The sequence below is a fragment of the Ambystoma mexicanum genome, chromosome 11 (genome assembly GCF_040938575.1).
Source record: "Ambystoma mexicanum isolate Mex_15411 chromosome 11, UKY_AmexF1_1, whole genome shotgun sequence".
Lineage (NCBI taxonomy): Eukaryota > Metazoa > Chordata > Amphibia > Caudata > Ambystomatidae > Ambystoma > Ambystoma mexicanum.
The window spans coordinates 320,568,601-320,582,946 of record NC_090934.1 but is presented as its reverse complement, the minus strand read 5'-3'; positions in this window follow the sequence as shown (position 1 = coordinate 320,582,946).

Genomic DNA, 14,346 nt, shown 5'->3' with positions numbered 1-14,346 from the left:
TTTTTTTTTTTTTTGTGTAATGTTTTAGTTTAAATTTAAACTTTTATCACACTTTCCGTTTCATTTCAATTCATCTCTTTTCCTTTCGTTTCGCCGTGACTATCTTTACGTCCATCACCTCCTAAGGTATATGTTTGTTTATTCACTTGGTGTGTCCAGATGTTTGCATGTTTTTATCCGCTAGTTCGTCGTCTTTTTCTTTGAGGATTTTATCCAAAAAGTTTATACCCGCACATGAGAATCTGGGATTTTGTCCTTGAATAAAATAGTCCCATCGTTCCTCATCGTTGCTTTGGGTTGTTTTTAACATATACCTTGATAACAAACGCTTTCTGTCCTTTGAAACGGCGGTGCAGTTCAACATGAGATGCATCGGTGTCTCCAGTTGACACTCTTTTTGACAGAACCTGCAGCGCCCTTCGTTAATGCCTCTTCCTCCAGTTCTGTTTTTACATTCATTTGTTGGGTAGACTCCCAACCGGATTTTTAGTAATGTTGCTCTATGTGTGTATGATGGAAATTTTACTAGATACTCTGGAAGCACATTTCTTTTTCTATGTTCGACTGCCATGGTTTTTATGTTATGTCTCATGAGCTTTTCTTTTACTTTGTTGGGGTTTGTGACCAGTTCCTCTTTAGATGAGTCCATTTTTGTTAGTACTTGGGACCATTCTCTTTTCCAATGGTTAAGGTAAGTTGAGCTTTTGTCTACTCCTTTGGTTGCCAGTATTTTATAGCTCTCAGCCGGACTGGTTTCACAGATTTTTCTCAACAGGCATAATGATTTCCATTTCATTATGGCTTCAAGTGACTCGAGCCCTAGTTCCGCTCTTATTGCCACTATCGGAGTGCACCTTGGAAGCTTCAATACTGGTTTCCAAAATCCACTTTCTAGTTTCGACCATATTTTATATGATAGATTCAAACCGGCTTCACTTCCGTATGTTAAGGGGGGCAGAACTTTTTGAACGTAGAACAATCTTACTGGAGCCAATGAAAATGTTCCATATTTGCCATCTAGGACCCTTCCTTGTGCACTTAGATTTCTGACTTTTACAAGCAGAGTTTCTACCCAACTCTTTTCCACTGTAGAGGCGTTGAGTCCGACTCCTAAGTATTTTATCGTCTGTATTCGTTCAAGAGATTCTCCTGCTATATGCCATTTAAATTTTTCATTATGGCGTTGTTCTTGCCGTTTATAGTCAGGATCTTTGATTTTCCCACGTTGATCATCAGGTCATTTTTTTGCATGTAGGTTTGTAGGTTGTTTATGAGTCGTTGCAGCCCAATTCTTGTTTCATCTAATATTACTATGTCGTCTGCATAGCATATTATCGCCACTTCCTGGTTGTTTATTTTCGGACTGAAATGTCTTGTGCATGATGTTATTTCTGGAATGTCGGCTATAAACAGTTTGAACAATGTTGCTGCAAGCGGACAACCTTGCTTCACACCCTTGTTGATTCTGATGTTGGCCGTCAAATCCCCTCGATCATTTACTCTGATTTGAGTGGTCGTGTTTTGATGTAAAGCCCTTATTGGGTTCAATAATTCCGCAGGACATGACCAGGATTTTAACTTTTCCCATAGCTTTCTTCTGTTTACGGTGTCAAATGCTTGGCTTAGATCAATAAATGCCAAATGTAGTTCTTTTTTGAACTCTATTGCGTTGGTTTTTAGCATTGATATGATAAATAGGTTTAGATCAGTTCCTGTACGCTTTGTGAACCCTGTTTGGCGCGGGTCAATGATGTTATTCGTCTCTGCCCATTTTGACAGGTTTTTCTGTAAGTCTGCTGCAAAAAGCTTTCCTGTTGTTGCTAGTAACGATAATTTATAGGCAAATCACGTTGACCCTTTTTATATATTGGCACTGTTATGCTTTTTGTCCATGTGTCTGGGATCTTTCTTTGTTGTACAATTCTCTTGAATAAGATGTTTATTATCACTGCCCATGATTTTGGATCTTTCTTCAGGTGGATATTCGTCAACCCATCAGGTCCTGCAGCGGAGGAGTCTTTTAATTTCCGAATAGCGATTTCAATTTCCTCCTCGTCCATCATTTTCATCCAAGGAAGTGTTGTTATCTCTTCAGGTAAGTCTACGTCGTCAGCTCTAGCTGAGAAGACTTCTGAGTAATGTTTTATCCAATCATTCTCAGATACTCCACATATTGATCTACTTTGATGGTTCAGGGTACAATTGTTTATTAGGTCCCATGTTTCTCTGGTATTGGCCTTTTGTAGTGTCTTTAGCATTGACTCCCCTTGCTCTTGAAGTCGTCTTGTTTTGAAGTCTGTGAGCCAGTTTTTATATTGATTTCGGCATACTTTGATGTTCCTTTGTTTGTCTATATTTGAGTCTTTTTTTCTTTTTTTTACAAGCTCTTATTTCCTTTCTTAGTTGTTTCCTCCTTTCAACTAATTCTCTGCTGTATTTGTGTTTGTGTGTTAATGTGTCAGTTTTAAGTCCAGAGCTCGTTATTTTGCAGGCTTCTAGTAATATTTCATAATTGAGGTGTCCCGTCAAATTATTTTCTGGTTCGCCGAAGACCTCTTTCAGCGATAGAATATTTTTCATTGTCAGCCTTATTCGATTTACCGATGGATTTAAGGCTAGGTTAGTGCTGTTCCCGTAAGATTTTAAGTTTTTCTCTCTCCTCCATGATGTTTTAAGGATGTTATGGTCACTGTCATTTTGAAGTAGTATTTCAAAGTTTTCTATTTTCAACGTCAGGGGTAAAGAGACCCAAATATAATCTATTGTTGTCGATGCTTGGCCATTCGACCACGTGTGTTTACCTGGAATATCGCCACGTGTTTGACCGTTTAACATCTGCAGGTTAAAACCTTTTGCCATCTATGCCCATCTGGCCGCGTTTGAGTTCCCCATCTGTAGTTCTTCTAACCGCGGGAGCCCATTTTTTGTCAGACATTTTATGTTTAGATCACCACATACAATTATTTGACACGTTGAATTCTGTTCCCTTCTTTTGACTATTATGTCTGTTATTGCTTGAAGGAACTGGCTGGTTGTTGTTCCTGCTGGGTTCCAATAGACGTTTATCACTAATAAGGACAACATTTCCACAGTCTTAGAGTCGCTGTCGGTTTCTAGCAGAGTCCATTGTATAAGGTGGGTTGCATTACCTTTCTCCATGATCCGCCAGCCACTTCCCTTTCTTATTAATGTGATTAGGCAGGCATAAGGTCTCCCATCTCGTTCTTTTTTTGCAGGGTTCATGGCGATCTTGAAATTTCTGCATACCAGCGTTTCACGTAACCAGGTCTCCTGTAAACATATAATTGTGGCGTTGTTCAAAAGTGGGTTCTCCTTCGTCATCAAGTGCTTAAATCCCCTCGTGTTCCAAGAGAACAGTGATTACTCATTTCTTACTTCCGACTTTCTTTGCTATCGGTCTTTTCCATCTGAGGCTTGGGAACATGCTAACCATAGCCAGTCTTCTTGGAGCTCTACCTTCCTTTTCAGACTGTCTTTTCTGTCCCTATTTGTTTTTTCTGTTTTTCTTAAGTCATCTTTCACCGTTTCCTCAAGTTCTCCCTTCATGTTTGTCACTGTTATTTTGAAGTTTTCTTTTTGTTTTCTGACCGCTCCCTTTTGCGGTACGGGAGTTATTGATGCTCTTTTCTGTTCACGAGGTGTTTGCTCTTTTTTCTTGTTGTCGTCTGATTTTGGATTGTTTGAAACTTCTCGAATCTCGTAGCCTCGTTTCAACAACTCTTTTCCATCTTTTAAAATTAATTCTTTGAGTGTTCTAGATTTCAGATGTAAAACCACTTTGTCCACACGTTCTTCGTCAATGTATTCAACCACCGCTATGTCTTCATTTCTTAAATTTCTCAATTTGTCCACACAGTGAAGCAGGGCTATCATGTTTTTCCGATTTAGGTTTTTACCTTTGTTTTCTTCAAGCAAGTTTTCGACCAGCACCTTTTTAGGAGACTGGGCTCTTTCGTTTTGCTGTTTTTTCATGTGGTTATGATTCTGCATATTGGACTGTTTTTTCCTCGGTTGCTTTGGGTTCCATGGATTATACGTTTCTCCTAAAAGCTCGCTCTTGATCTTTGCTTTTTCAGTCGGAAGTTTTTCCCTGTTAATTCTATTTCTTTTTTCAACTAATGTTCGAAATCCTGAACGTTCATGGTAGTCGTCTTCATCCGATTCCAAGTACGAGCTTTCGTCGTCCTTTGTTTTTTCTTCACCTTGTCGTGGACTTACTTCATTTTGCACTTGACATGGAGACTCAGCCACTTCCATTACATTTTGCCTGTTGTTTGCTTCCACCTCCTCAATGTAGAAAGAGGCATCCTCGATCAGATCTCTTGAATTATCTTGCGACTCTAGGACGCTTTCTTCGTCCTCAGTGATCAGCACTACATGCCTTTCACTTTGTTTGGGAGGCGGTCGAGTTGTTCGTTCTAATTCTTTACTTAAGGTCACGTCTTCATTTTCTCTTGTTTGTTTAACGTTCCTAAATATTGGCCGTATGCTTTTTGTAGATCCCTCTCCTTTTTTTGAGGTTTTCGAAATTCTCTTTTCTTTAGCCTCTACTGTTTTAGTTATTTTGACAATTTTTTTCGATGTTTTTGTAGCTTCGACCGTGTTTTTGTTTTGGGTCTCCTGCCTTTGTTTACGACCGAACACGGGATAGTGCTCCTCTTTGTTCAAAATTTTCTTTGTAAACTCGTTGTCTCTTGTTTCGGCTAAGAGATCGTCGGCTCGTTTAGTCTTGTTGTTCTTCCTCGGGTCTTCAACCAGGCCTTCAGAGGTTTTTTCCTTACAGTTCATATTTTCGCTAGTGCTACTTGGTCGAATTCCTGCATCGTCTGGTCTTGCACTCTAATTTTTGCTAACGTAGCTTTATTCACTTTTTCACTATGTGTTAGTACTGGGCAGTCTTCTTGATTTTCTTTATCATAGCCCTCGAGACTACTTGTATCGGATCTATTTTCCATCGTGACCATTTGTTTAGTAGTTGCAACCAGCCTCTGGAGATTTTGGTTCCTCTCTGCAGACTCTATCGATTTCCGCATCCATTTTAGTGAGTCTAGCAAGGCGTTTGTCAAGATGTCTTTTTCTTGTCTATCTCCACTTGCAAGGTCAAACAGTCTCCTTTGCCATGCCGCTGAGGATTCTGCTTCTTGATTTAACCTTGCTTCCAGTTTTAAAGCTGTTAATTCTTGGGCGGTTAGCTTGGTGAGCATTAAAGCTACGAGAGTGTTGTTGTCCTTTACGTTTTCACTGATGGATTCGTACAGTTTCATGTATGGGGCTAACGAAATTGTTAAGGCGGCCATTACATTATTCTGCAATTGTGTTCCCAGTTGTTGGAATGAAGTTGGACCTACAACTACTTCTTCGTTGATGTTTATGCTCTCTTTTGTGTTTACTGTTGGTTTTTTTTTAATACTTTGCGAGTGAATGATGTATTGAGTCTTTCTTTGTGGTGAGCATTCATCTGTCTGTGTTGCGGTGCATCTCGTCATGATGTTTTCGCAGGACTTTTCCCCTTGTTGTATTTGAGCGTCAAGGAACCGGCGCCTCTTTTCGAATGTTGAATGCAAGCATCTTTTGTCAGTTGGTGAATATGTCGATAAGTCAGCATCTTCAAAATTAAGAAACTGCTGGGTTCTTAGTGCCCTACACGGGGTCTTCTCGGTTCGAAGTCCGTACGCGCTGGTCGTAGTTTTTGTTCGTGCTCCCAGGTCTTTAAGTTCACCTCTCCCTAGAGAGGGACTGCTTTCCTGGCTAGGTTTTAATCTGTTACCTGTTGTTATTCTCTTCATTGTGTTTCCTTCCATTGTTTTAATAAAGTGTTCTCTCCATTCATGTTCTCCAATCTCTTCGGCAATTGAGTTTTCCTGACCACCATTTTTAGCAGCAGATCTTTTCCCGATTAAGGGGGAATGCAGTTTTTTCTTTGCTGATTGAAGGAGCTGGATTGTCTGTCTGTGTGGGTCAATCCCCTCTTTCTGACTAATTCCAGTTTTCTGTGATCTTTGCTTGATTAATGATTCCAATTTTTTGTAGTCATTCTCGTTTGGTCCTGCTTCCAATTGTGCCTTTATGTTAGTTATTTGTTCTTTGGAGACATTCAAGCCGTCGTGTGGTATTCTGCTGTTGTCTGTTTTATGATTCTCTCCTTTGTCACTTATTGATAGTATTTCGGAAGCATCTGAGTAAACTGATTCGTCCAAGTCTTTGTTAAGTGATTGTATGACTTTTTCAGTGTTGCTTTCGCTGGTAATTTCTTCATCTTCGATTGTCGTTAGTACTTTGTTTTTTTGGTTTTGCTCTAACAGAGTTTCTGGTGGATATACTCCATCATGTTCTCTGTTTATCGTTGTTAGACTACCCTCGTTCCTTTCTTCCACGGGCAGATTTTCTCTTGTTTCATCCTCTTCCGTTCTTAAGTCTGTTCTATTTTGCTGAGCTTCCAACAACATTCCAAGATCTGTTAGTTCGGCGTCTGTCACGTTTAGGAGTTCAGCTGGCAATGGTAATGTTGAATCTAAGTCTTCACAGTGTGATTCCTTTTCGTTTATACACTGCTTACTAATACGTTTTCGCCTGTGGATGAGATCTGGACTTTTTCTGCACACTCAGTTGTCGGACTTTCTCTATAGGCTTTCTCACAAAAAGCGTTTCCTTCATCATGAACTTTTATGATTGTATTTATGTGTGCGATTGCTGATGTTGTCAATTTGAATGGGTTGATATTCATATCTCGTTTGATTGCTTCCCTCCTCTGTTCCCTCCCTCCCAACTCTGTGTTTTCTGAGTTTTTAGACAAGTCAATGTTCGATATTCTGGGAAAGGCAGCAATGTTACCTCTTTCTTTGTGTATGTCATGGATATTCCCCGGCCTCTCTCGTTGTTGCAGTGGAAGTCTTGAGGTTGCTCTTGTGAGTGGGCGGGCTGTAGCCCCTCCTATAGAGATGTTGCTACTGTCTTCTGTTACTGTTATAGTCGAGGCCATCGTTCTATGCCTCTCTTTGTGATTGTCTTGTTGCTTTCAAGCACAGCCCTTGTGCCGCAAGATTTATTTGAGATTCGTTTCCTTCCCGGCTGGAGATTATAACTGTAATGTAGTGGGTTTACATTCAAGATGGGGTTCAAAGAGGTTATATCTCCGCAGTCTCCCCAAGTTTAGGTGGTGCGCCCCAGCGCCAAACAGCCGCACAACAGCCGATGTGCTTTACTCCCTCGGGCTTAACGCCGTGAGGGCGGGTGTCTCCGTGTTTTAAGGCAGCTGGGGGTCACGTGATGCCTCACGTGTGTCTGTCAGGCCACGCCTCCTCCAGGAAGCAGGCACGGGACAGAGGACTTGAAAGAGCCCCTTGGCAGCTCTGAAGCGTTCGTTTTCCGGTTCTCCCGAAAAGAAAAATGCTGCTTTAGGTAGGGGCTGCAGCGTTCGCCCCTCGGGCGGGTGTCTCCGTGTTTTAAGGCAGCTGGGGGTCACGTGATGCCTCACGTGTGTCTGTCAGGCCACGCCTCCTCCAGGAAGCAGGCACGGGACAGAGGACTTGAAAGAGCCCCTTGGCAGCTCTGAAGCGTTCGTTTTCCGGTTCTCCCGAAAAGAAAAATGCTGCTTTAGGTAGGTGCTGCAGCGTTCGCCCCTCGGGCGGGTGTCTCCGTGTTTTAAGGCAGCTGGGGGTCACGTGATGCCTCACGTGTGTCTGTCAGGCCACGCCTCCTCCAGGAAGCAGGCACGGGACAGAGGACTTGAAAGAGCCCCTTGGCAGCTCTGAAGCGTTCGTTTTCCGGTTCTCCCGAAAAGAAAAATGCTGCTTTAGGTAGGTGCTGCAGCGTTCCTGTGCTATCCAATCACAAATGCCAGTTTCATGGATTTACAGATAAAATTCAAGGTGGCTCAGAGAATATTTCCGTTGGATAGATAATGAGAAGTGGCTGCATTTGGCGGACATCTTGCTGAATAACGAACATGGCCTGTGTTGGGCGAAGATCTCAATGCAATAAAGACAAGAGTGGCGAGATGCAAAGTGCCTCCAATGCGCACCGCATAAAGTACATTGAAGGCACAATTTGGGTGGGACATTGCAAAGCCTCAGGGAGGCACTCAATCATGAGCTGGGTGTGCGTGGCATCTATGCCTGACCTGATTAATATTGTAAAGGAGCTAAAATTATCTAGGGTAGCTGGCCCGGATAGGTCTGGAATTGCGCAAATGAAAAGGAACCTTGAATTAAGGGTGGTGGCATTGCAGAAATTGATTAGTTGCATTGTTCGAGTGGGAGTTATTTCAGACTCTTGGAGAGACAGTATTATCGTCCCGGTACATAAATAAAGAGAGCTGGCACAGCTGGGAAATTACTGGCTACTAGCTATGCTGGATATTCCAGAAAAGACTTTTGCCAGGGCACACTTGGGGGAATTAAGAGACTGGATTGAGAACAACAATGTACTCCCATTTCACCAAACTAGTTTTAGGAAACATTTGGGGATTCTTCACAATCTATTAGCAGGGATTTTGCTAGAAGAACACTCATGGAATGTTCATCAACTGCCAGTCTATGTGGTGTTTATTGATTTTAGCACGGCTTTCAATACCATAAACAGAGAGCTATTATGGAGGAAATTGGAATCATGAAAAATCCCTACTGGTCTATTGTCAATTCTACTGTTTCTTTATAGTGGTATGAGGGTAAAAGTTAGAGTGACCATTAAGGGACAAGTTATTAATTGAATCCCCACAGGGCGTGGGGTCAAGCAGGGTTGTATCTTAGCCCCAACGCTATTTAACCTGTATTTGGCTTATCTTTATGGTATATTGAATGGAACTAGAGCGTGCCCAGTTACATTTGGCACAGAAAAAAAGCGTGGTTGCGATACACTGATGATTTGCTGTTATTAGTTCATACCCCTATGGGACTAAAGGTACAATTGGAGGTGCTAGGTGGTTATGGCGCAAATAATTAATTAAAAATCATTCTAGACAAAACTAAAACCCTAATATTTATTCCATGGAGGGGAAAAGAGAAAGTGTTCAGTTTGAGGTTAAATCACACAAAAATGTAAACTGTTTCAGTTTACAACTACTTAGGTGTAGTTATTGACAATTAACGAAAGTGCAAAGAGCATTGGGAATGTACTCGTAACAAGAGCTTACCGTCGTTGGCAGCGATGAACCCATTTGTGGAAACACAGTGGGGAGTTTCTTTTCTGGAATTTGAATGATGCTTTATAGAGCAAAAATGTAGCTGTTACTGTTATACAGAGCCCAGATAACTACAGCGGGGAACTTGAACCAATGGCAGCAAAAGCCCCAAAGTCACTGTTCAGAAAGCCTGCTTCAAGAACTGTGGGATGTATACAACTGGAATTCCAACTATAGTCTCTTGAAACAACTGTAGTATACCAAAACAAAATGGCCTATACGAACCTTGTTGGACCTGATACGAGTATGTTACTTAAAGGATTGTGGGCTGCCTATGATAAAATGAGACAGGTTACTTGAGAACCACGACATCCTTGGTGAAAACTTGGATCCCACATGTGGATACAATATTGAGTATATTATCGGTCCTGGCTTTTAAAGTGTTCTTCAAAACTAAATTTTGGGATTATCATGTGTTGGCATCCAAAGCAAACAGTGGAACTTCTAGTCAGTATATTTGAAAAAGAAAGGAATGGCCTGCGCATATTAAAGCTGTCCCAGCTCATAACACGATCAGAGGATATCTTGTGATTAAATGTAACCTCGCTGGCTCCTTGGAGATTTTTGGAGCGAGACAAGGTAGGGCACGGAGTTCCAGACTCTGTAGGGTGGACTGTATTGAATCTACTAAGCATCTTCTGATTGAATGTGAAGCTTTATTGGAAATACGTAACTCTTAATGTAGATCTTATGGAAATATTACTGATTTTAGAAGTGATGTGTGCGATGTATTTTATGGCAGGGAATGATTGTAATTTAATATTTGATAATGTTATGTTTTAAAATCATATATTGCCGATTCTGCACATTTTTACTTTTTAAATATTGTGATTTCCTGTTTGTGAGACATAAAGTATACAAGGTCGTTTTGAATGTAGTATACGGTTAAATAGATAAATCAAAAGCAGATAAGTACATGGCTAACTAGTAGAAGCAATTTCACATAATCCAGCAGAATCATTGTGGGTAGAAAACAGCATGTAAAGAAGGACTGGCCAGGCATGGCTGCTCAAAGGCAAACAGAGCTAAAGTGTTTGCAAGGAATGCAATCAACAGCCTAATGTTAGCATGACCTTACTCTTCATGGACTGCACCTACCTCTAACATGATAATTGGCCCTACCTATTTGCCCTCTTTGATGCGCAGCGTCCTCGTTTCTCAGGTGGTGTTTTATGGTTTAGAGACTAGGCAAGGCTGGCTTAGAGAGCTGATGGCCGTACCTTTGCACGGTGGTGGAATGCTACCTACAGTAAGTTATGAAATCGACTTATGACCAGATCCTCGGGCATGAAGAGAAAGGGTGCAGTTTGCCACATACCTAAAACCTTGTTGTATGTGTAAAGTATGACGCGAGGTCCGATCTAGTTGACCTTTGGCTCCCTTAGCTTTAGCTATATCATGTGCAAACCATTTACTGAAGAGTTTCTTCAAACGCATTTCAGATGTTCTGATTGGTGGGTAGCTATCACAAACGAATGACAGCACAAGTCAACTGATAACCTATTACAAGGAAGGCAAAGCAACTGTGAAAAGGCTATCTATACTTGAATAAAAAGTCATCTTTTCCCAGCTGCAATTGTGCAATTTATTGGGTTTTCAAGAAACAGTTTAGAATACTGTGATGAATACAGCTGCAACTCCTCAGAGGATTCTGCCTTTTCTCACTTTCCCCCAGAAGCTCGCTCTCTCTAGAGCCCTGGTCCTCTCCAGGCTGAACTATTGCAAAAGCCTCTTTGTAAATCTGCCTGCCTCTACTCTTCGACATTTATAACTCATCCAGAACAGGACTGCAAGACTTGTCTTTTGTCTCAATCCCAGGGATCAGATCTATCCAGCTCTGAAATCTCTGCACTGGCTCCCTGTGTCTGCAAGGATCAAATTCTAGACCCTTAGCATTGTCCACAAGGCTTTCTCGGGCCTGAGACCGCAAAACCTCCAACTTTCTCTTCCTAAACATCTGCACTCATCCACCTCCAATTCTCTGAAGATCAAATGCTTTTCCAAGCAGAGAATTGGGGGGCAGATATCTTTCCCTGGCTGGGCCTCCCTCTGAAACAGCCTCCCTGCCTCTCTCAAACTTTTGTAGAACCACCTCCAGTTCGGGAAGCAACTCAAGACCTTCTGTTTCGCTTTCACTTTCTCTATTCCTCTCCCCGGCTAATGTCCCTGATAGCTCCACACACTGGTCACCTGGCAACCCCTGAACTTGGGCCCAGCTCCTGCATGTCCAGTTGCTCTCGCACTGCCTCCGGACTCCCTCAGCACTTAAGGGTCTGTATCTGTAACCCTAAAGTCCCTTCCCTTTGCACTTAAGAGCCACCCTGCACTTCTACTCACTTCTACTCACCCTGCACTTCTACTCACCCCCAAACCCCTTGGCACTTCTCCCCTCCCCTCTTCCCTGCACTTGCACAATCTGAATGACACAAGGCCTAGTAAGATCGTTGTTTTTCCTCCTTCCCTTTCCTTGTCTTGTTGCGCCTAGAGACACTTGTGTACAGGCGCGTTATAAATGACTTATGATATCATATCATATCGGTCTCGAGTGCTGCAGGACGAGGCAGGATGAGGCTATGGTCAAGCAAACGCTGCCATGAAACTCTGTACCCTACATGGAAACAAGTCCGAATGAAGATGTCTATTATAGGGATAGGCCATTGAAACCAGTCGACACTTACAGTCTGTGGAATCAACTGTGTAATAAATTAAACCAAATGTTTTCTCTCCCTCTGTTATGTCTTCATGTGAAAATGGTGTACTCAATGTAATACCTCTTGGGTGGCACATGATTTTTTAGAGTGTGGAATGATCCAGGGGTAATAAAATTGCTTAAATTAATCCTGAGATATTCACACACATGGTTATTCCACTTCTTTTTTTTCTAAATGTTTCATCTGCTCGATGGCCTTGACTTTGAGGCCTAGGCTGCTACATTGAATAACACAGTCAATGTGTAGGCATGTGTGACTTTTTTGCAGTACGGACGAGGACATGTTAACTTCTTGTTGTGATCTTTTTCACAACTATGACTGTTCATCTTCTTATTCTATCCTTTCATAGATAAGCGGCACACCAGCGGCTCCTAGGACTAGGGTTGGGGGTGCAGGGACAGATAGAGATGTGTGCTGTCCCTTTTGGTACCCAATCCCTCCTTCTGGGGTTGGTAACCCTGGTCCGATACATGAGTTAAGAGATGTCTGAGTCTGTGTAATATTTAAATGTTGTGTAGATTGGTCTGTCCCGTTTGGGTGTTACATGAAGTACAGTTGACAGACCATACAGTACATAGCACTAGGTCCCTGTTCTTTGTTTGATGAATCCAGTGGTGTCCTCAATTATTTCCCGGCGGTGACCTCTACCCATATGGCCAGGGGACGGCAGCTGCTAGCTGACCCTGACTCTGACCCTTGGTGTGGTTATATGAGGGATGATTACATGGGAGGAAGACAGCCTCCAGGGGAGTTGCAGGGCACCATCGGACGAGACATTGTATCCCCCTTTTTCTTTTGAGGATACCCCATCCATGCCCAATGCCTTTATGGCATATTGTTATATCTCCCCTCATCCACCTAGAAAGGGTACTGAAGACCTTCTTACAAGAGCTGCACACAAGCCGTCAAAATCTGACTTGCCTTTTAAGTTTCATGAAAACACCTTCTCAGACTCTACCTACAAATCACTCAAAGCTGGCTTGCCCTTTAAGATCACTAAGAACACATACCCAGACTTTATATGCAAGTCATTAAGAATGGACTTCCATTCCCATAACTAAAACAATACTGGGACGACAAAGATGTGCCGAGTAATGCCGAGCAAAGAAGTCCAAGAGCACAAGCTGCACTATAGTTGTTGCGAGCGCATACCTCTGGCTGAGAAATTTAAACAGCAGAAGCAACTGATTGAAGTCCGCTGCTAGCGGGAGAAAGATGCTCCTCTTGGTACGTACCGGGAGACTGGAGAGTATTCCATGGAGCCAACTAGCATGAGGAAGAGGAAAAGGAAAGCTAAAAATGAGAGAGACCATGCTGTGGGAATTCCAGAAGCAAACGGAGGGGTCCTGGGTTTTTGCAGGTGTTGAGAGGCAGTGTTTGCCTTACCAAAGCTTGAAACAAAGTAGAAGAGCCAATCAGGAACCGCAAGACACAGAAGGAAATGCTAAGCCACCACCTCTGGCTTGCTGCGGGAGAAACGGAGTATGCCAGCAAGAGCCGGCGAGTCCACCCAAGAGAATAGGAGACACCTGGGCATATTGGCAGCCATGTCAAACCCAAATAATTCTTAACTAAGCAAATGAAGCACTTCAAAGAGAAAGAGCAATTGAGCATTTATTTAAAAGATTAAATGCAATGAAAGTAACAGACTTTGATGTTTGTGAGTGTATACAATACACATATAAGAGAAGTCCTGGCAGGATAGTATACCAGGCAAATAAAATATCTGATAATGCAAAAATAAGAGAATATCAAGTTTGGAAGTGCATGCAGAGCACATATGGGGAAAGTCCTGGCAGGAGAGTACACCAGGATAATTGAAAGCTGCAAGGAAAATACATATATATCACAAAGTCCTGGCAGGAGAATATACCAGGCAGTTGCTGTTAGGCAAACTTTTTAGACAGTACCCTCTGGGACCACTACACACAACTAGGACTACAGGTGTAAGCAAAACAAACCCTTGGTATAAGTCTGTACTACACAGTTTTGGTAGCATTGCTGAGCAGCCAGGCTTATCTCAAGTGGGTGGAATGTGAGCTGTAATGATGTTACACAAAGGTCTACAATCATAAGTATTCAAATAGACTCTTATACTCAAGGTTTCTTGGTAAAACACTTATTAATTTATTTCACAGTCAGTCATAAAGCATTCACTCGAAGGAGGCAATCTATATCACACAAAAATATACTTCAGTACTTTACATGGTACGGGTCTGAGGCATTTAAACTACTTTGAAGGAAGGGCAAAATGACATTCAGAGTACTTTGAAGTAGGAGCAAAAAGGCATAGGTTAATAAAAAGAATATTAGTTACTTTTAGAAAGTGCAAATAGTTTGAGTTCACCAGAGGAGCACGTTCAATGAAATATGTTAGGCCAAAGTCAATGGACTAAAGTCTTGTCTAGGATAAACCAGTTCTGGTAGTTAAAACGG